The sequence below is a fragment of the Protopterus annectens genome, chromosome 7.part0 (genome assembly GCF_019279795.1).
Source record: "Protopterus annectens isolate FY-2018-M chromosome 7.part0, PAN1.0, whole genome shotgun sequence".
Taxonomy (NCBI): domain Eukaryota; kingdom Metazoa; phylum Chordata; order Ceratodontiformes; family Protopteridae; genus Protopterus; species Protopterus annectens.
In genome coordinates, this window is record NC_056739.1 from 914,798,227 (window position 1) to 914,821,343 (window position 23,117).

General features: G+C 38.4%; 1 protein-coding gene across 1 annotated transcript in view; it reads right to left on the minus strand.

Annotated features, from left to right (window-relative positions):
* Positions 1–23,117, minus strand: part of TRIP4 (thyroid hormone receptor interactor 4) — a gene marked incomplete in the record, with an annotated part of 1,109,057 nt that overhangs the window by 795,160 nt on the left and 290,780 nt on the right.

Sequence of the window (23,117 nt, forward strand, 5' to 3'; positions counted from 1 at the left end):
TGCTCTACAGTACTGAAGGAGACTCTAAAGACATAACATACAGAATTTCCACAATGATCAAATGGCAGTCTGCCATGAAACATTTTACACACTAAGATCAAATGAAAACTCTCTACTGAGACAGCATCACAATATTCTGCTACAGTGAATGGCACAAGAAATGCAAGATCATAACCTTGTCCATTACAGTTAAACCAGGTATTTTCTTGCTTAATCATTCATCAGACCCTAATGGATGATAGTCTCATCTTCCTGCATCCAGTCTCAAAATACTTCACACTGGTTACCTTTCTTCACACCTTCCATCTCCTCCAGAAGTAAGCATTAGATCTCAACATAAATTGTGATCTCATCCATGGCATCACAAAACGTTTTTAGTGATTTCTAGCTGGCAGAACTTCCATACCGAACTTTAAGCATCCTCTTAATACACAAAGTTGTCAGCCATATTCCTAAACTGTCCTTTTTTCCAAAATGTCCATGCCAAGGCTTCTCAAATTTTCTGTGCAAAGCTTCTAGCAAAAACTTTCAGCCATTGTAGCTGCCAACTTTCATAAATTATTTCAAACAAGCAACCTCTAAGGCTGAGCACATTGGAAAAGGTAACAAGACAACGGTGTTAGCACATCACTGCTCTTGCTGTATACATTCTCCCCTGTGTGACACTTTTTTTCATATTCTGTGTAGTTAAAAAGTCACCAACATCATACCATAAACACTGAAATGCACCAGTAGAAAGTGTAGCTTTCTACATCGGAGTTCTTTAACATGGAATTTGTGGTAAGGTTTTAGAGTGTAGGCTTCGCACTGCATAAAAAACTGCATGCGACCCGACTTTGCTAACTGCAAGTGCAGGTTTGACTATTTGGCTTTCACCTTTGAAGCATGCTGCAGACAGAGTGTAGGAACTATTCTTTGTTCCTGTGGTATTTAACCTTTTCTGTGGTTGTACTACCACATAATTAAGTGTGCATGTTGAAAGGAGGTGCTGTCATGCAAAAATACATACATTAGTTTTACAATGTTAGTGGTTATTTTATTTTATGGTGTTTTACCTTTTAGACTCCATGCTGAAGGATTCAATGTTCCTAGCTTGTTTCACTGTAGATCTGTACAGTACAGCTTTGTTGCATCAAAATGGCCTGCAGCTTTGCAGCCCAAAGATGAAAGCAAAAATGCTGGTTTCTTGTTCAACAATTCTCATCCTCTTTACTAATGACTTTCTAGACATTTCTGCCACTATTACTGATCACTGGCTACTTTTGCTATCGGATACCAGAAAGAAGTGCAGCACTGACAGTGTCTGGAAAGACTGCTGGGAGAGTACTGCTTTCCTTTTACTGATGTTAAAAATATGTTATGTTTGGAGGATGTCATATTCAATGTCCCCCATGAATACTATGAATGATGGTCCCATAGAAAGCAAGTGACTGCATGTCAGCTTGATGTTGAGCTGTTCCAATGACAGGATAGACTGGATGAAGGGGGAAAATCTTGACATTAACCTACCCATGCTGCAGGACCTAGACCTTGATGGAGAGGTTCTACCACATGCTGTAGAAGTCTGATGAGGTCTTTCTGCTTTCTTCTTGGGGAAATCCACCATCTTCCTTGTAGCACTTTGAGATGCAAGTGATGTCCAGACTACTTATCCACTATGCATGCAGACAGTTCCCCAACCACAACCACCTGTACTCTTCATGCGTTTCTGGTAAGCCTTTAAAGTGTACAAATGGAGGCAGACGTGGATGCTGTGTATGCTACCATATTGCATAAGAGAATCATCATAGCATTGTCACTGAACCATTCTCACTTACTGGTGAAATTCATCAAATTTACCCTGCAATACTCTAATCATCTCTACCGGACTCTCCATAGTAAGTTACTTTGGTATGAACTACGTTCTAGCACATCTGGTACTGCACAGACAATGCCTTACCTGCCTCTGGAGCTAACCATGAAATGTCGAAATAACCAGAACCAGCAGAAAACCAAGACGAGGAAAAAACAACACTTCTTGCAGGAAATCACAGGAAATAGCGTAATAGTATTTTAATAGCCGCTTTCGTCAGAAGACTTCATCAGAATACAAAATGAACTGAACAACCTACTTTAAATAACAAGACCAATAATCAATTATACAATTGAGAATGTTAATTAAAAAACTAATATCATTTAATTAAATAAATGTGTTGCAATACTCTTATCTATGCATAGCTTACGGTCCTTTAAAAAACATTTGATATTAATTGCTTCATTTAAACCTGGGTATTTATCAGATTTTAGTCCGATTTGCCACAATGTTTCCCTTTGTTCAACATAATTCTTAAAATCACCCCCCCCTCAAGTCTACTTTACATTCTTCAATGACTGTAAATAAAATTTTTTTTAAATTCTTACAAACTAAAGAATGCTTAAACAGGGCATTTGTTTCATCATGAGTGTTGATGCTGTATATGTGTTCACGAATACGTGTCTTAAGGCACCTAGTGGTCAATTCCCACATAAAAAGCCGGGCAAGAACTACAAATACTGATGTAAATAACACCCTTGGTGCCACAGTTGACATTCTGGCACTTGAAAAGTTCTATCTATGGTGTCAATAACTATTAATGGCCCTTGGGAAATGTACCTACACATGTTGCATTTATAACAAGGAAACATGCCTTTTGTAGTTGTCATGTTTGATCCTGACCGTGTTTGGTTTTCCTCTAATGCCTTTTTGATGTTAAAGGTGTTCTTAAAAACAAAATTGGGTTTCTTTCCTAAAACTTTACAAATTTCGGAGTTGCCCTGTATAATTTTCCAATTTTTTCTAATAAACTTTTTATAATGACACTATCAATGCTCATATCTAACGAACAGACTAATTTGTCTTGAGTTTTTATTTTTTCTGGTCGAGTTGTCAAGACCGTGGTGTCATTAAAATTATTATAGTTCAGCAATGCTGGATAATGTGATATTCGCTTACTTAACACTTCATTAATGATGTCTTCTAGCATCAGTGTGGTATACCCTCTTTTAATAAACATGGTTTTAATAAGTTCAATTTCGTTTATCAAATCTTGTTCTTTTGATGTCATTCGACATGCCCTTATAAATTGCCCCTTAGGAATATTCCTAATAATATGTCTAGGGTGTCCGCTCTGAAAATGAAGGTAACTGTTGGTAAAAGTTTCTTTCCGAAATATCTTGCTGTTAAATCTATGTTCCGTTTTGTCCCACCAAAAGGAAATGTCTAAAAAATTAATATGTAACCCTGTTCCCCCTAGGGTGAATTTTAAAAAACTCCCAGACCTGTTTATTTCAAAAAGAAAGTTGTCCACTGTACTCTTGTTCCCCTCGATGATAAAAATCAAATCATCGACAAATCTGTGGTATAACAATATTTGAAATTTAGCTTTTAGTGGGGTAAGAAAAACTTGTTCCCACCAAGACATCACTAGATTAGCATAAGATGGTGCAGCTGGAGACCCCATAGCTACACCTCTTTTTTGTCTGTAATATGTTTGACCAAATAAAAAACAGTTGTGGTACAGCAAAATGTCTAAAAACCTACATATTGTAGAAATTTGACCTGCATTAAATTCATGATTTTTACTTAATAAGGCACGTTATAGCATCAACCCCTTCTTCGTGGGGAATACAAGTGTATAAGGAGACTACGTCCACTGTAAACATAATATGAATATTAGGATCAAAGATGTAACTTGCAGCAAAATCATTTAATTTGTTTAAAAAGTGCCAAGAATCCTTAATGAAAGATTCTTGTCTGGAAACTAACAGACCTAATGTAGCATCAACAATGAGCGATATTCCTTCTGCAACTGAGTGGGGAGAAGACACTATTGGTCTAAATGGTGGATCTATAAGATTTTTGTGTACTTTCGGAATTCCGAACAGAACACCTATCCTGGGTTTGTCTAGGATACAAAATTCGTAAACGTCTAAATCAATCTCATTAGACATTAAAGCTTCATATAAGAATGAATGTATTAATCTTTGTTTTTTATTAATTTCGTACAATGGAACAATTTCATATTCGTCCCTATTCTCCAAAATTTCTAACATTTTCTTAGTATATGAATCCTGTGTCATTATAACAATATTACCCCCTTTGTCACTCCTCATGAATCTTAAGGTGTATTACGTAGCTCATTAAAAGCTTTCCTTTCATTAAATGTTAAATTGTGTTCGCGTCTGGTGTTCTTACCTAAAATATGATCAAGTTCTTGTATACATGTTTCCTCAAACACCTTAATGGTGTGCACTAATGGTGGATTGTAAGTAGAAGGTTTGATCAGTGCTTTGTTTGTTTCAGGAATGTCATGCAGTATGTATGAAAGGTTTAATTTCCTAGCATATTTTTTAATGTCCACAACTGTTTTGCTAAAATTAGCCTTGGTTGTTGGAACAAAATTAAAACCCCGCCATAGCACATTTAATTCATCTTTACCAAAAATGACATCCGTTAAATTAATAATGTCAAAATTGTCCAACTGCGATGTTAAATCTAGTCTCCCGAGGAATTTGAACCCAAAAAGGTCAGACTCCTTGTGAATACTGTTTTCTTGACTGGTAGTACTTTCTTGCCTAAAAAAGTAGAAGAAGAATTCAACGAAGCACCTGTAGCAGGTTTGGTGCTACCCCCGCCAGTCTTTACCTTAATAGTGCTTTCGTCAGTACTATTGTTGCCTATAACATTGGTATCAGACTGTTCAGTATTAATAACATTGTCGGTTTGATCGTCATTTACTAAGCCTTTATTACTAAAAACACTGCCTGTAATTTCAGGATTTTTAGTTGGAAGTCTCCTTACGTTATTAAAATTAAAACCGGCGTTGTTATCGTTATTACTAACAACTGAACTGTGGTTCCGTTTGTTGGTGTAATGAAACGCTGGTGCTTTGGTACTGTACGCTTTGTTACCCGGTACAAAGTAATGATAAGCAGAGTTTGTTTCATATGCGGAAATATCCCGCATTAGTTTAGCATGTTTCCTGTTAGTGATCTCCATAGAGTGTCTCTCAACCTCTTCCGACAGTTTGTTAAAAAAATCAGTCTGGTTTTTGTTGTTAACTACTGCTTTAATTTGGCTTTCTAGTTGACAAATTTCTTCTCTCAGAAAAACCATTTTGGTAGAATTATTGTCGATTAGCAATTTTAGGAAAGACATACCCGCTTCATTAAAAAAAGAAACCAACGTGTCAAACATTGGATCACCAATGTAAACGCCGTTGGGGCATTTAAAGAATCTGAGCCCTTTCGGCATAATCTGCAGCTCTATGCAACGTTCAAAATAGCAGTTTTCAATAATTAGAGAACGGTACCTTTTTAACAGTTTGGTTAGCAGTTCACGTTTTTTATTGATTTCCAATTCGCTGGTTACTACTTTAATTGACATTCAAAATTCGTTGAAATTCCTAGTTGCAAGGGCTACTACAATCACAGTCAGCGGCGAATGCCTCTAGTCCAAGTGGTTCGTTTAAAGAGATGGACACCATTATCGAATTGTAAGAAACCGGCTTTCAAAAGAATCAAATGAAACAGGTGACACTAACATTTTACTCCCATGTCAAACCGGCGATTCTGGAGTGAAACCTTTACTGGATACTTACAGTAATCCCTTTGGTGAACATTCCGTATACTTGCAGTCCTTTTGCGGTGAGGAAATCAATAAAAAACGTGAACTGCTAACCAAACTGTTAAAAAGGTACCGTTCTCTAACTATTGAAAACTGCTATTTTGAACGTTGCATAGAGCTGCAGATTATGCCGAAAGGGCTCAGATTCTTTAAATGCCCCAACGGCGTTTACATTGGTGATCCAATGTTTGACACATTGGTTTCTTTTTTTAATGAAGCGGGTATGTCTTTTCTAAAATTGCTAATCGACAATAATTCTACCAAAATGGTTTTTCTGAGAGAAGAAATTTGTCAACTAGAAAGCCAAATTAAAGCAGTAGTTAACAACAAAAACCAGACTGATTTTTTTAACAAACTGTCGGAAGAGGTTGAGAGACACTCTATGGAGATCACTAACAGGAAACATGCTAAACTAATGCGGGATATTTCCGCATATGAAACAAACTCTGCTTATCATTACTTTGTACCGGGTAACAAAGAGTACAGTACCAAAGCACCAGCGTTTCATTACACCAACAAACGGAACCACAGTTCAGTTGTTAGTAATAACGATAACAACGCCGGTTTTAATTTTAATAACGTAAGGAGACTTCCAACTAAAAATCCTGAAATTACAGGCAGTGTTTTTAGTAATAAAGGCTTAGTAAATGACGATCAAACTGACAATGTTATTAATACTGAACAGTCTGATACCAATGTTATAGGCAACAATAGTACTGACGAAAGCACTATTAAGGTAAAGACTGGCGGGGGTAGCACCAAACCTGCTACAGGTGCTTCGTTGAATTCTTCTTCTACTTTTTTAGGCAAGAAAGTACTACCAGTCAAGAAAACAGTATTCACAAGGAGTCGGACCTTTTTGGGTTCAAATTCATCGGGAGACGAGATTTAACATCGCAGTTGGACAATTTTGACATTATTAATTTAACGGATGTCATTTTTGATAACGATGAATTAAATGTGCTAAGGCGGGGTTTTAATTTTGTTCCAACAACCAAGGCTAATTTTAGCAAAACAGTTGTGGACATTAAAAAATATGCTAGGAAATTAAACCTTTCATACATACTGCATGACATTCCTGAAACAAACAAAGCACTGATCAAACCTTCTACTTACAATCCACCATTAGTGCACACCATTAAGGTGTTTGAGGAAACATGTATACAAGAACTTGATCATATTTTAGGTAAGAACACCAGACGCGAACACAATTTAACATTTAATGAAAGGAAAGCTTTTAATGAGCTACGTAATAAAAATAACACCTTGAGATTCATGAGGAGTGACAAAGGGGGTAATATTGTTATAATGACACAGGATTCATATACTAAGAAAATGTTAGAAATTTTGGAGAATAGGGACGAATATGAAATTGTTCCATTGTACGAAATTAATAAAAAACAAAGATTAATACATTCATTCTTATATGAAGCTTTAATGTCTAATGAGATTGATTTAGACGTTTACGAATTTTGTATCATAGACAAACCCAGGATAGGTGTTCTGTTCGGAATTCCGAAAGTACACAAAAATCTTATAGATCCACCATTTAGATAAATAGTGTCTTCTCCCCACTCAGTTACAGAAGGAATATCGCTCATTGTTGATGCTACATTAGGTCCGTTAGTTTCCAGACAAGAATCTTTCATTAAGGATTCTTGGCACCTTTTAAACAAATTAAATGATTTTGCTGCAAGTTACATCTTTGATCCTAATATTCATATTATGTTTACAGTGGACGTAGTCTCCTTATACACTTGTATTCCCCACGAAGAAGGGGTTGATGCTATACGTGCCTTAAGTAAAAATCATAAATTTAATGCAGGTCAAGTTTCTACAATATGTAGGTTTTTAGACATTTTGCTGTACCACAACTATTTTTTATTTGGTCAAACATATTACAGACAAAAAAGAGGTGTAGCTATGGGGTCTCCAGCTGCACCATCTTATGCTAATCTAGTGATGTCTTGGTGGGAACAAGGTTTTTCTTACCCCACTAAAAGCTAAATTTCAAATATTGTTATACCACAGATTTGTCGATGATTTGATTTTTATCATCGAGGGGAACAAGAGTACAGTGGACAACTTTCTTTTTGAAATAAACAGGTCTGGGAGTTTTTTAAAATTCACCCTAGGGGGAACAGAGTTACATATTAATTTTTTAGACATTTCCTTTTGGTGGGACAAAACGGAACATAGATTTAACAGCAAGATATTTCGGAAAGAAACTTTTACCAACAGTTACCTTCATTTTCAGAGCGGACACCCTAGACATATTATTAGGAATATTCCTAAGGGGCAATTTATAAGGGCATGTCGAACGACATCAAAAGAACAAGATTTGATAAACGAAATTGAACTTATTAAAACCATGTTTATTAAAAGAGGGTATACCACACTGATGCTAGAAGACATAATTAATGAAGTGTTAAGTAAGCGAATATCACATTATCCAGCATTGCTGAACTATAATAATTTTAATGACACCACGGTCTTGACAACTCGACCAGAAAAAATAAAAACTCAAGACAAATTAGTCTGTTCGTTAGATATGAGCATTGATAGTGTCATTATAAAAAGTTTATTAGAAAAAAATTGGAAAATTATACAGGGCAACTCCGAAATTTGTAAAGTTTTAGGAAAGAAACCCAATTTTGTTTTTAAGAACACCTTTAACATCAAAAAGGCATTAGAGGAAAACCAAACACGGTCAGGATCAAACATGACAACTACAAAAGGCATGTTTCCTTGTTATAAATGCAACATGTGTAGGTACATTTCCCAAGAGCCATTAATAGTTATTGACACCATAGATAGAACTTTTCAAGTGCCAGAATATGTCAACTGTGACACCAAGGGTGTTATTTACATCAGTATTTGTAGTTCTTGCCCGGCTTTTTATGTGGGAATGACCACTAGGTGCCTTAAGACACGTATTCGTGAACACATATACAGCATCAACACTCATGATGAAACAAATGCCCTGTTTAAGCATTCTTTAGTTTGTAAGAATTTTAAAAAATTTTTATTTACAGTCATTGAAGTATGTAAAGTAGACTTGAGGGGGGGTGATTTTAAGAATTATGTTGAACAAAGGGAAACATTGCGGCAAATCAGACTAAAATCTGATAAATACCCAGGTTTAAACGAAGCAATTAATATCAAATGTTTTTTAAAGGACCGTAAGCTATGCATAGATAAGAGTATTGCAACACATTTATTTAATTAAATGATATATGTTTTTTAATTAACATTCTCAATTGTATAATTGATTATTGGTCTTGTTATTTAAAGTAGGTTGTTCAGTTCATTTTGTATTCTGATGAAGTCTTCTGACGAAAGCGGCTATTAAAATACTATTATGCTATTTCCTGTGATTTCCTGCAAGAAGTGTTGTTTTTTCCTCGTATTGGTTTTCTGCTGGTTCTAACCATGAAATGTCTATGCCTAGGTCCTCTGAATACAGGTGTCACCATTGGTACTACTAACTCTGAAAGGGCAGTCTCTTCATCAGTGGGGTTCAGGATGTGTACAACAAGCAGGAGATGAGCAGCATGGCATCCCCCATTGTAAGGTTATTTCCTCATTATGCCAAGGTACATGAGCCTGTGTCACTACCTAAGCAGTTATCCATCTGCTGTGCCATAAGGGGCCCTCATCAACAAACTTTGTGATTGTGTGCAACTGTCCTCAGTATGAGAGTTATGTTGTCATTGTTGACAACCACTCTGCTGTCAATGTCAGCCTGCTGTGCCACTGCACAGGTTGTGGTTGTTTCTGGTGTTGACCCTGTGAAAAAAACAAATATCACAATATGGTTGGTGTCACATATGACCAGTAGAATTACTTTACATATAAGGCTGGATGGCAGCACATGGCATGCACCGCCTGTAGGCTTTGTGCTTCAACTGATCTTGATGTCATACCTGAGGATGAAACATGTAAGTGTGATATGTGTACAGACATCATGCCAAATGCATCTTAGCATCATCTTCTTTATCTTTCGGCTGTTCCTGTTAGGGGTCACCACAGTGGATCACCTGTTTCCATTTCTTCCTGTCCTCTGCATCTTGTTCTGTCACACCAACCAGCTGCACATCCTCTCTCACCCCATCCATAAACCTTATCTTAGGCCTTTCCTCTTTTCCTCTTACCTGGCAGCTCCATCCTTAGCATCCTTTTCCCAATATACCCAGCATCCCTCCTCAGCACATGTCCAAACCAACATAATCTCACCTCTCTGCCTTTGTCTCCAAACCATCCAACCTGAGCTGGCCCTCTAATATACTCATTCCTAATCCTGTCCATCCTTGTCACACCCAGTGCAAATCTTAACATCTTTAACTCTGCCACGTCCATCTCTGACTCATGCACAAGCCAGTGAATTTCTTAGTGCCAGTCCCAAGCCCGGATAAATGGGAAGGGGTTGCATTAGGAAGGGCATCCTGTGTAAAACTTTTGCCAAAAGACATATGCGGGCAACACAGATTTCCAAATGTATCTTAGCATAAAGCATTAAAATGAGCTATACACTGCCACACTGTGGTTGTTGCTGGGGTATGATAGTACTTGTGTCAATACCACCTCTAATGATTCCAACAGCATCCTCATCTGGACATCAGACTTGATTTTAAGCACTGTTTCTAAAGTATAGCCAAACCATCCACTTATGCAGTACTGACAAGGTTAAAAAAAAAAGGCTGAAACACACATGTCTACACCTAGTGGGGTTTAGCTTTATTGGCCTTAATGTACCCACAAAGACTTGAGTAAAGTCACGGGCATTTAGAAATACTGTAGCTGAAACACTGGTATGTCCTTAAGGGATCACTTGCATACATCCTATGGGCCTCCATTACAGGAGGTTTGAAAGTATTACACAGTGAAGACTATAGCTTGGCTGGGTTCTAAAGTTTCTTTTTCTGAATGGTTTGTCTATGTGACCTTTTTACCCCTTGGTTTGGATGTCCATTATAGAGAAGACACTCCATTAAGTACTGTATTAAGATTTGAAGTGGTGCGGAAGGGCCACCGATTCTGATATGTGCAATTTACGCTGCCTAGCTTTTGTCCTGGTACATCCCACATTGTCATTGGCTCTTCTTCTACACTGAGACAAAATTTGGCTCCTTTCCCTACTATAATAACGTCAGCCATTACCTGATTCCAACCCTTAACTTTTCTGTTGGCCCCCTTTTTCCAAAAAGATGTTTTCCGTATGTTCTCAAAGCATCCATGAGGATGTGATTTGACTGAGGACTAAAGTTTTTTTTTTCCTGTGCTTTGTTCCCTGCTACTGCAGCATTTATAACCCTGCAATCACATTGAGAAACTCACAACTCCCATGTACAATGCTTAAGTGAAACATGGATCTTGCATGTCAGCGTTTAAAAAAAAAGGGGGGGGGGGATAAGCAAAATGAAGCATGAATTCAGATTTGCATGTTTTAAGTTTTGTTGGCAGTACTGCCTGTGTTTTGTAGTGCAGTCCTCTGCTGCAATACTAACACATATGACTGTTTCTCCTGTGAGGGTATGGTAGTCATTATATTTAACAAAAGATCCGGTATATTAGTACTCACTTAATTTAAGGTATCCTGTACTCTGGTCTTGTGCATTACCCATTTCTAGAGACTACTGTCTGCAATAAGCCACATGACATATGAAGACAGCAATGAAAACGACACCTTACACGTTCACAAGCATTTCCTGAGTAATAATACAAATATAAAAAAAATGTCATGCCTTACCAGTAAAAGCATGCTACTGTTGAACAGGTTACAGCAACATAAACAGATAACTACCTTTCCTAGCAGCATGTGATTATCCCGCTTTTAATAAACTGCTTTATTTTGTTCATACTTGTTTTGCACTTGCATTGCTGCTCAAAACCCAGCAAAGTTTAAAATGCTAGACTGAGGCAGGCTGGCATAAATTGGGGTTGATTTGAAAAATGTTTATGTAAATAAGGCTCAGCCATGATGAGCTCTATGAATTGCATCAGAGCAGATATCTGTATTCCCTCTTCCCAGGTATAAATGCATTTGCCTTGCTGTGGTGCAAGCTGTGCTGTGCCCAAGTACATTTGTGAGCACTTTTCATGTCTCAGTTACACTCTCAAAACACGCTGTACCATGTGTATGTCATGTACGCATTTATAAGGTTGCCGAAGGCAAAATCCAAATCTCTCAGGCTGTTATAATTAGGCCTTACCTTATTTCCCCAGAATAGTTCCTACCACAGGGGATGTGCAGCCTGTCACACAAAAATTTAGCATTCCCTGAGATATTAATACAGACTTTGTTGTGTGGCCACCCTGTTAGTGCTACATGAATCAGTTTCAGTATATCCGAACAGCCCTAAAGACATATAGATTACAATTCAAAAAAATTACCATTTACTTGGGAAAAACTTGAAATGGAAAAAAAAAAAACATTTTACACACATTCACATTCTCAGACACACACACACACACACACACACACACACACACACACACACACACACGCACACGCACACGCACACATAAAGCATGGGACAATGTTCCATCATCATATTTTGGGAAAGTTTTTATTTATTAAAAGAAAAGAATACAATTTAAAAAAATGGAATTACTATATGGAGGGACATTATGGAGCTTTCATACCATGTGTCTCAGACTGGTATGAGCCTAGTATTGAGTAGCATATTACCATTACTGAGGATGATGCCATAGTATGAGCTAAAATTGATTGAATTATTCAATAACTGGTTGTCTTTCTGGTGTCTTTCTAAGAGAATACAGCATATGTCAGTTTGGGAGAACAACATAAACAGACCATGTTGCTTTGCCAAGGATGCTCTACACTTTGCCCTTCTAGGCTTTTGAATATTGGTGAAAACTTTATTTATCCACATAGTGCCTTTTTTAGGCTATGCCAAATTGACAAGCCTATGGCATAGCAAAATCAACTCAACTAAACCTCAAGGTGTTACTGCTCAGTGCCAAGAGCTTAAATTAAAAAAAAACCCTTCCTCCAAGCCCTCCTCACACTCAAGAATATAGACATCTGTGCAGTTACCAAGACAGAATTTAAAGCAGTAGACAGTACCCCAGCAGTGCAACAGTTCAGTGCCTTCCACAATTTTAGACCAGAAGCTGCACGGACAAGGGCTAAAAGTGCAGGTTTCTCAATATATATCAATAACAAGCATACCATTAAAGTGGTCAAACAGGATGACTTGCTGGAGTTCCTCTACGTGATGACCACCACAGACAAAATCCCGTACCATTATCCTAGCCAGCTATATGCGACCCTCCATGTCCCATGAAGCTCAGAATGCATACTTGGACCTAGTGGTGACAATTACCATCCAAACTAACACCCTACTCATAGGACACTAACTACCACTCTATAGACTGGGAATCCTACACAGCCTCACATCTACAGGCACAGAAATTCCTAAACTTCATAAATACAAACACCATTGACCAAAAAGTGCATATCCCACTACAGGTTCCAACATACTGGACTTCGTGCTCACAAATATGGGAGTAAGCAGCACCCCCCCCCCCCCCCCCCCAATGTCTCATTCTCGTGATAAGGTCTGACCATAAAGCTCTCTCGGTGGAAATCAAAATCAACTCAATAACCCCATTAGAACAAGTAATAGTTGGGAACTATTTCAAGGCAAATTACATTTTAAGTGATGTTTTGTCAAAATCAATGCTCTTCTAAACTCTAAAAACACAGCAGCCTATGCTGAATTGTTCTCAGAAACTTTCTATAACCGTGTCAGTGGCTGCAGAGGCTGCTGTACTTACCAGAAGTAAGCCTAGGACTAGCCACAGAAACAAACCACCCTGGTGGATCCCGCATTAAACAGGATATACAACAAAAGGAAAACAAATATTGCAAAAATCAGGAAGGGTAATTCCCATGATGATAAAAACTCTGTCAAAATAAACAGGCAACTAAGAGGGCTAATTAGGTCAAGAAAAAACATCTTTGAGGTTAAAGTAGCTGTAGAATGTGTTATGGTTATATTCCGCCTGGGAGACTGTCTGAAACCTCAATGGCAGCACATAGCAATGTGCTGAAATGGTGGGTAATGTTCACCACAATCAGCGTCTGTTAATATAGCAAACCTGTTAGCAGACAAATTCAGTTCCAGATTTACCCCCCTCTCACCCACAACCATATACCACAAAATACCCTCAAACATAACCTCTCCAATGCTAACTAGGTAGCATGTACTGCTCCACTCACTAAAGCCAAGAACATGGCCACAGTGGGCCCTCATGACATCCAAGGATGCCTCCTGAATAGTTTAAAATACGACTTATCAGGACTCCTGGAGTCATTAACTATAATCTTAAACTAGGGTATGTGCCGTGTGAATGGAGGACTGAGCAGTCATCCCCCTTCATAAGAGAGAATCTTTAAAAGATCCTGGAAACTACAGACCCTTTAGTCTGACAATTCTTTCCATGGCTTTGCCAATAAGACTAATCAATGAAATCATCAAGGACATGGGAGACCTCCAGACATTGGATCCATCCCAGTTTGGTTTTGTCAAAGGAAGGTTATGCATACTGAATCTGGGCGGCTTCTTTGAAAAGGTCACTATGCATATATGCATACTGCCTTCCTAGATATTGCTAAAGCATCTGATACAATATCCCACCCAGGAATTGTCAAAACTAGGTATACCCTTTTTAACATGTTGGATAGCTAGCTGGCTCACCGATGGGACCCAGGAGGTTAGAACTGGTGAAACCACCTCCACAAAGAGGCCAGCCACCAGTGGAGTTTCCAGAGCTCTGTGCTGGGCTCCACTCCTCTTTAGCATCTACTTCTTGGAAGTCAGTGTCAAAAGCCTCTGGCTAACCAAGTTCACAGATGATTGCAAGCTGGGAGCAATCAAGGAATACCACCAAGACAGGAACACCCTTCAGGAAGGTCTAATACAGAAAACCACTTGGTGTTAAATCCATGCTTAAATCTAAATAATAAGAAATGCATTATAATATCTTTTGGGAAGTCTGCTATTCCAGACAACTACATCATCAATATAACACCCTTAAAAGTTGATTCACTACACATGGATTTGGAAACTCGTTTAGCTAGCAAACTAGCCTTTGAACAACATGTGTCCAAAGTAGTAAGAAAATCCTTCCACACTGCTCAACTTAAAAGCAAGGTTATGTCATCTAGGTCCAGAGAGGGCATCATTCCACTGTACTTGGCCCACATCAGACCCATCATAGAGTATAACGGCCCCTTCAGTATGTACCTGACCAGACACATGCTGCAACTGAAACATTCACTAAGATTCCTTACAAAAAGGACATAAGGAGTAAACAATGTCCTATTGCTGACTACCTCCAAAGCCCGTTCTCTTTATTTGGTATCGTACAGAATTCTTGAGGTCATCTTTGCCTGGTGTACAAGGTATTCCTGGACCCTGTCTGATGAACCATTTGCACATCCGCGAAACAAAAGGCATCAAAACTAAGACCTAAATTTTCCTTGTGACATAAAAAGGACGTGTTGGAAAGACAGGTAAATTTCTCAGTAAGTTCCCATTCTCTGGAACAGGCTCCCCATCCATGTGAAGCAGAGGTCCTCACTATCCCTATTTAAGTGCAACTTGGACCAATGGATGGGTGATCAGAAATTCACCCATTGTCTGGCTCATATACCTCTGATGGACAGAGGCAGTCAGTAAATCACCTCTATATAAAATCAAATTTGTGGGTCATTTCTGGGTTGCACAGCTAGGCTTAAAAGGGCCCTAGTAGTCAACTGCCTGGTATACGCCTATGCACCTAAAAGCCTATGGCCATGGCCTTTCACGATACATGTTCCATTACTTAAAAAAAAAAAAAAAAAAACCTTTTCCACAGCAGCTGCCTTGAACCTGCTGGCTTGGGAGGAGGGAGGGTGGCAACATTAATTCTACTGAAAAAAAGTCGTCTTTCTCCTACCTCACTTTTTTCCTTCTCTCTCAGTTGTGTTTATGTGCATCTTTCCACTTTACAAAGTGGACACACGCACCAAGAGCAGCACATGAGATTTTCAGATACAAGACATGGGCACAAACTTTGATTTTCAAAACTTGGATTTAACTTGTGCCTTAATGTTGTAATGGGAGCAGCATTTGGGAATATAAAGCCTTTAAATTGCAGGTACAAACGTGGTAAAGGTTTGTTTGTGCGTGTGTGTGTGTGTGTGTGTGTGCGTAAACTACTACCCTAGTTAAAGAGGGCAGGCTGTTAAATAACTTGCTCAAGCTCACACCAAAGCCTTAATCCTCTACATCAGCTATGTATGTTTCAGTGCACCTTCACTGAATGAGTTTCAAGGGAAGTTAACTGTGGCTTATCCCAAGTCTATTTTCAATGTCCAACTGTTTTATTAAGCAAATGAACATCAGTGTTTGTGCTATAAAATTCAAAAGAAGTGTTAATAGTGCAACAGGGTTCTACTCCCACACCATGAAGATGGACTGCTGACACTGCAGTGCAGTACAGGGGAGTGCTGCACTCCTGAGTGTCATCCTTTGGATAAGACGTTAAACAGATGCCTTATCTGCCTGTGCTGATGGATGGTGCAGTGACATCTTCTACGTTTGCCTAAGCTACCAAAAATACCGTATTTCACTGAAAACAAGACCGGTTCTTATACTCTTTCCCTCGCCAAAATACACATTAGGGCTTAATAACAGTGGATGCCTTATTTACTCCCTCCCCGTACAACAATCTACAGTTATTCATGTGCAAAAATCGACAATTATTCATGTACACAAATTAACATTTATTTGGTAATTTTCTGTTATTGGGCAACAGTTCTAAGTAACGTGTTAACAGTTGTGTGAGAATTCTACATAAACAGTGCGACAAACATTTCAACTTCAGAATATCTACACCTTGGCTTTCACAGTGCAATATTTATGCTCAACAGAAAGTGCAGAACAATCTAAATACATGTGTATTGGAGGAGGGGAATAAAACTGAAAGCAGAAGCAATCCATTCTGTTGCCCTGATAATGGAAAAGTTATTCAAATACAGTCATGTCATCTTCTTCTGGAACATTGTCATAAGTCTCCGACCCCCGAATTCCGGCCTGAATTTCTTGCAACTCCATTTCCTGTAGAGCCATTGGCCCCAATCTATCATGCCTAGCAAAAGAGCTCTCCTTAAATGAGCACTGCTTGTCCAAGTAGCCTGCTCATAGTGTATTGGCAACACAGCTGTCAGTGATTTTATCCCATTAATTTTTCACCCAAGTCACGACCTCTTGCAGGCTAGGCTTCACAAAGTTTCCATGGTGATTTCCCTCCATTCTATTTTCAATGTAGTCATTGAGTTCCATGCGCAAATGGTCCTTGAATGACTTGCTTATTGCAATATCAAGAGTCTGGAGATAGGCAGTCATTCCTGCGGGAATCATTATTTGATATATTCTTCTCCATGCAAGGAATTTCTTCATGTCTTTAGAGCGGTGAGTGCTGGCTGAATCCCAGACTGGCAGACCTCTTTCGCCACCTCGCAAAACAAGTGGCAGCATTACATCAACCGAAAAAGTCTGGGGCGCACAAGCAAATATAATCCTTATATCTGCTTGTGCGCACCAGGCTTTTCCGGTTTCAAGAATGTAAATGCCTGAAAAATGTTCAATCTTATCTTTCTTGCCCTTACTAATGATCAGAGGTGGGTTTTCTATCTAGATGAAGTGCCAAAATACAGGCAGCACATGCATTCTCGTAACCATTGTCGGGAATGTAGAATGACGAGGCAGCCCTCTGATTAATTGTTGCTTGAGATCTTTGGCCTGTAAACATTGCAGTTTTATCCACAGCAATCATGTTGGAGAGTTGGTATTTAGAAAAGTTGATGCCATCAACAAAGGACTTGAATGCAAGTACACGTTTAATAACGTCAGAATCTTCCAGCTTGAACGGTGGTGTTGTTCTTCTTAGAGACTGTTCATATCGCTGAAGGAAGCCATCCAGCCAATGTTGTGATGCTTTGAATTCTTCTGGGGATATTTTTAACTGTGGTGCCATTGCAAGGACAAATGCTTGAATATCAGCCCTGCGCACAACCAAAGCCTTTGCTCTCCTGTTAGCAATCCATTCATAGACAATGTCTTCCAACTCCGGAAACAATGGTTGCCGACCTGATCCACACTTGCACTTCTTAGCATTTCCCTCGTTGGCCTATTGACTGAGGTTATCATACGCTGCATGCCATTTTCAGACCATTCGGAGATCTAACTTCTTCTCTTTGCAGAAAGCCATCAGATTCTTTTTCCAGGAGTCCTCCACAATTCCTTTCTTGTACTCAACGGAATAGCTTTATTTTTGCACTCATCTTGTCTGGGGGGGGTTAACTGAAGACTTACGAGACCAGAGTTCCAACACAAAATGTCGACGGTTAAGAAGACACAACCACAGCCGTTCATTATCAAGTACGCGTGCTTTACGCGTGTTGTCTGTACTTTGACCAATCAAAGTACACCTGCCAGTGTTTATTGGCCAAGGATCTCAACTGTCAAGTGTGAGTGATGGTTTGGGTTACAGTAAGAATCGTGGAGGACTCCCAGGGAAAGAATCTTATGACCTTCTGCAAAGAGAAGAAGTTGGGTGTCCAAATGGTCCAAAAATGGCGAGCAGAGTACGATAACCTCAGACAACGGGTGCCAATATTATTATTTTATAATTCAACACGTCTGTCACGTATTGTTGACCATCTTAACTAGGGCTTATTTTTGGGGTAGTGCTTATATCATGACCACCATGGAAAACCATTCTAGGCCTTATTCTCTGGTTAGGTCTTATTTACGAAGAAATATGGTAGTAGGGAGAAGTTCCCTGATGTTCTGATCAAATTTTCCCTAGTAGTACAAATACCACCAAGGGTCTCCTCTGAAAAGAGGCTAGAGGGACTAACCTGGTCAATAAACAGTAAATTAAAAGTTTTAAATTAAATCCACATCTCTGTATTTCACAAGTAAAGAAAATGGTATACATGCTGAGTTTTGAACAGTGTTTATGGTAAATGTGGGTGAGACAAATAATGGGAATGGCTATGGGGTGGTGGTCCTTTATCTTGCCTAGGACCCCATTTGACCATGATCTGGCTCTGTTAATTTCAATAAGTTGTAGTCCTACATGGGTGTATTGGCTACGCTGAATGAGGTCACACCCCAGTGGGTGTGGTTCACACCCTCTTCCATCTTGCCTCAGCCTTTTTTCTCATTCAGAACTTATTACTTAACTGCCATTCAATCCCTGAAAGTACAGTCATGCCCCATGCTGGTATGTAAAGACCACCAAAATCATCCTCTACCTACTGCAGGAATCACACCAGCAAAATTTAGTGCAGGCTACCGGTAGATCCGAGTGTTATAAAAAAAAAAAAAGTTAATCTATGGCAGGGTTTGTGAAATCGTCACAAGTACAATGACCTGCAGAGGGCGGATCAGCTTGATGGGCGAGTTCAGAGGTGAAGTACAAAAGGCCAGAGTTCTACAGCAAGTACTGCATTTTACTTCACATACACTGTAGTAATATATACTAGCTGTATAATGTGTAGCAAGACATTTACTTTATGTTTTATATTCATCTTTGTGAGTATATACATATATATATATATATATATATATACATACATATACACACACACATATGTGTACGTTTATAAATATATATATATATATATTTATACACACTCATATATACACACATGCGCGAGCACGCACACACACAAATTTTGGGAACATCTTTGCCATTGTCTTAGCTAGTGCAGACCAGCACTTTATAATGGATGAGGCTTATCTGAAGTGTCTTTGCCCTCCTTTTTAAAATACATCTTACTTCCCTCATTTCAGTCTAAATTTCACAGTCACCTTACACATTGTACTCATTTCCTTCCCTGCCGGCTACTCATTTAATCCCATTATATTAAATCCCCATCTAAACAAATTTGAACACAGACCAATACTATGGATTTCATTCCTTTTTGTCCAAGAACAATGTTACATTCCATCAACCCTATATACAATTCTTCTATATTTACATCTCACCACAGAAGATTTCTACTTTCATTCTGCACACAATACTATTACATTAATTTAGTAAACTTCTGACCTACTCCCCCTTACTCCTTTGTAACCCTTCTCTACTTCCCATCACCCACTCCCCATCTTACTCTTGGCATTTTTCCAACCCACACAAATTCTCTGCATAACTGCTTCATCTTCTTCAATAGTATGGCTTTCCAGCAAGTCTACAAATGCCAGTCCTAAATAAACAAACTGGGGCATTACCACCATTTGGAGCACTTGAATCCTCTGATCCATCGCCACTCCATTTGCTACTTCACCTTCCAAAAAATTACTTCACAGATTGAGATGAATGGTTGAGGAGACAGTAAAAGCAACCTAACACCTACATACTTTATTTCCCTCCCAATAAAATCCCTTCAGCCCTGATCCCTTCCATCATCCCTGCCACCTCCTACTACCCAAAGCCTTGTTTTATCTGGATTAATCTTGCACCCTGACCTTCACCCCAAATCATCTATGATTTGCCACAACCCTGGTAAATATTCCTTAAAACATGTCAAAGTTATCAGTACTTCATTTCTCATATAATGCAACCTTCTTTTCTTTCCCAGCCCACTCATATCCCCTCAATCCAGACCCTTGAACCTCTTGTGCTCTAGCTAACAATAATGGAAATGGGGTCAACCCTGTCTAGTACTCCTCTATCTCCTCTGACAGTCTCACTCTGATCTTGACTCTCACTTTTGATCTTTGGTATACCTTCCTCAAAATTCCTGTCCATCTTTGTGAAAATCCACTTCCTTCCATTTCATCCAAGTACTGCCAATCAACCTAGTCAAATGCCTTTTCAGAGTCTAATGAAATTAATACAAGCTTTTTCCACCTGTTCCCGAGCATCCTCCATCAGCATCAATGTTCTTATTAAACAGTCACCACCCCTCCATAAAACCTGCCCATTTTCTATGTATAATTCTCAGTATTTTCCTCCCAATTCTTCCTGCTTGTGCAATCATAAAACAAAAATAACGATGATTAAGGGCCACACTTGGTCTTTAAGATTCCAGAAATATTGCAACCTTCCCTTCCTTCGAAATGGCCAATATCATCTCTTTTCAAAGATTTTGGAGGGTTTTCTTCTTACATTGCGTTCTTTGCAAAACAAGCTGTTTAAGCTCCTAGTGCTGGAGCGATACCTAAATTAATTCAATCTGACAATGCCTCTTTTTTGCCATACAAGAGGAAGTTTACACCACAGAACAGGGGGAGATCTATCAGTCGAGGCCCAAGAAAAAGAAAATTTTCAGGAGAGAAGTTCGATCGAACCAGAAAGACAAAACATTGACTGATCTGGTATTTAACTTTTCTGACTTTAATTTGGATATTTCGCACATTAGTTTGCTGAATAGAGGGCTTAATTTTATTCCTGCTAACGTAGGAACCCCTGAGTGATGCTTTAACGGACTTGAGACTATTTTGTCGTCTGATATCTTTGAAATTGTTTTTTCAAGATAAGCCTTATATGTCACATGACAATATTGAAATGTTTCAGTTTAGACATAACAGTTGTTTTGTACCTAATATGCCTTCCCATGTAGATTCTTTCCTTAAGCTATGTGAAAACGACTTTTATACATTATTTTCCAACAAAAGAAAAAAGGGTAGATTCTATAATTTGACAAAACAGGAATCTAAGTCGTTGTATGATCTTAAACACAATAATGGTGTTACCATTAAGCCTGCTGACAAAGGTGGGGGTATAGTAGTACTTAACACTTTTGACTACAAGGTTAATATGTTGTCAATGCTTTATGATCAAGCTACATATAAAGAGATTGATCAAAGCAATGTGGATACTATTATACGTAATGTACATGATATTTTGTTTGATTTGCTTATGTGCAGGCAGATCAGTGCCGAAACTTTTGAATATCTATATATAAAACATCCAGTGACACCAGTCATAAAAGGGCTTCCTAAAATACATAAACAAGTCTTACCGATACCCATGAGGCCAATTGTCATCAGTGAAGGATGGGTTACGTCCCATGTATCTAGTTTTCTCGAACATTTACTCAGACCAGTAGTAAATAAATTTTCTTCCATCTTGAGAGACACTTATGATTTATTGGAAACCCTTGATACTTTGACTCTTGATATGAACAACAGTTACTTACTCATTACACTAGATGTAAAGAGTTTATTTACATCGATACCGAATGATATAGGTATACAGTCCGTTAGAGAACTATTGGTTGGGGAGACACATTTCAGTAATGATAGAAACATTTTGATATGTCAATTACTTGAAATTGTACTTTATAATAACATTTTCTTCTTTATAGATAAGCACTATTTACAGCAGTGGGGGGTAGCCATGGGCACCCCCTGCGCTAATACGTACGGAAATCTTGTAGTTCTACAATGGGAGATAACGTATTTATTCAGACACGAAATATTTAAATTTGTTAAATTATATAAATGTTTTGTGGATGATATTCTTATAGTGTGGGAGGGATCTAGAGAAGACTTTGATGAATTTTTGATGTATTTAGAAACAACCACTTCTTTCCTTAGGTTCACTAGGGAGGTTTCGACCACTGAAATACATTTTTTAGATGTAACTTTGAAATTATCTGATAGTGGTTCTATCGTACCCTCTTTATACAGAAAATCAGTCTGGAAGAACACTTTACTTTCTTTTGACAGTATGCATCCGAGGAACACATTTTTTGGCATTGTCAAAAGCCAATTTATGAGAATCTGGAGACTATGCAAAGAACAACAGTCTCTATTGGCCGAGGCTGATTTCATGGAAAACCTGTTTTTAGATGGGGGGTATGATCCAGGTATGGTGAGGAGTATAAGATGTAATATCTTAGGCTCGTTGGATTCACCTGACAACGTGGAATATTTAATGGCCACTGAATTTACAGGTTCTAAAAATTATAGTGGTAACAATAGATCACTTAACATTGGGAAAGTTGTTGAATACATCACAAAATATACTAGCGATATAAATAAAATAAAATAAATTATTTTTAGGAAATGGAATATACTCACTTTAGATACCAATACTAGAATAATAGTAGGCAACAAACCCAGTTTTTTGTTCAAAAACTGTGAAAATCTTAAAACAGATTTTGTGCAATGACTGAAATGCTGTTGAACTGCCTGCTCGATCAATGTCAGTAGTTCAAGGTACGTTTCCATGTAACCATTGTAGTAGATGTGTTCATATAACGAACACGCAAATATATCGGCATCCTGTGATCAACCTTGAATTTATCCCTAGGTTTCATGCAACTTGCGACACTAGGAAAGTACAGTTTTGTACCTACCATAAATGTAGATGTTCGAGGATTCCCTTGCTGCAGTCCTGACAATTGGGTATAGTCCGCGTCCCAGTCGGCCCGAATACC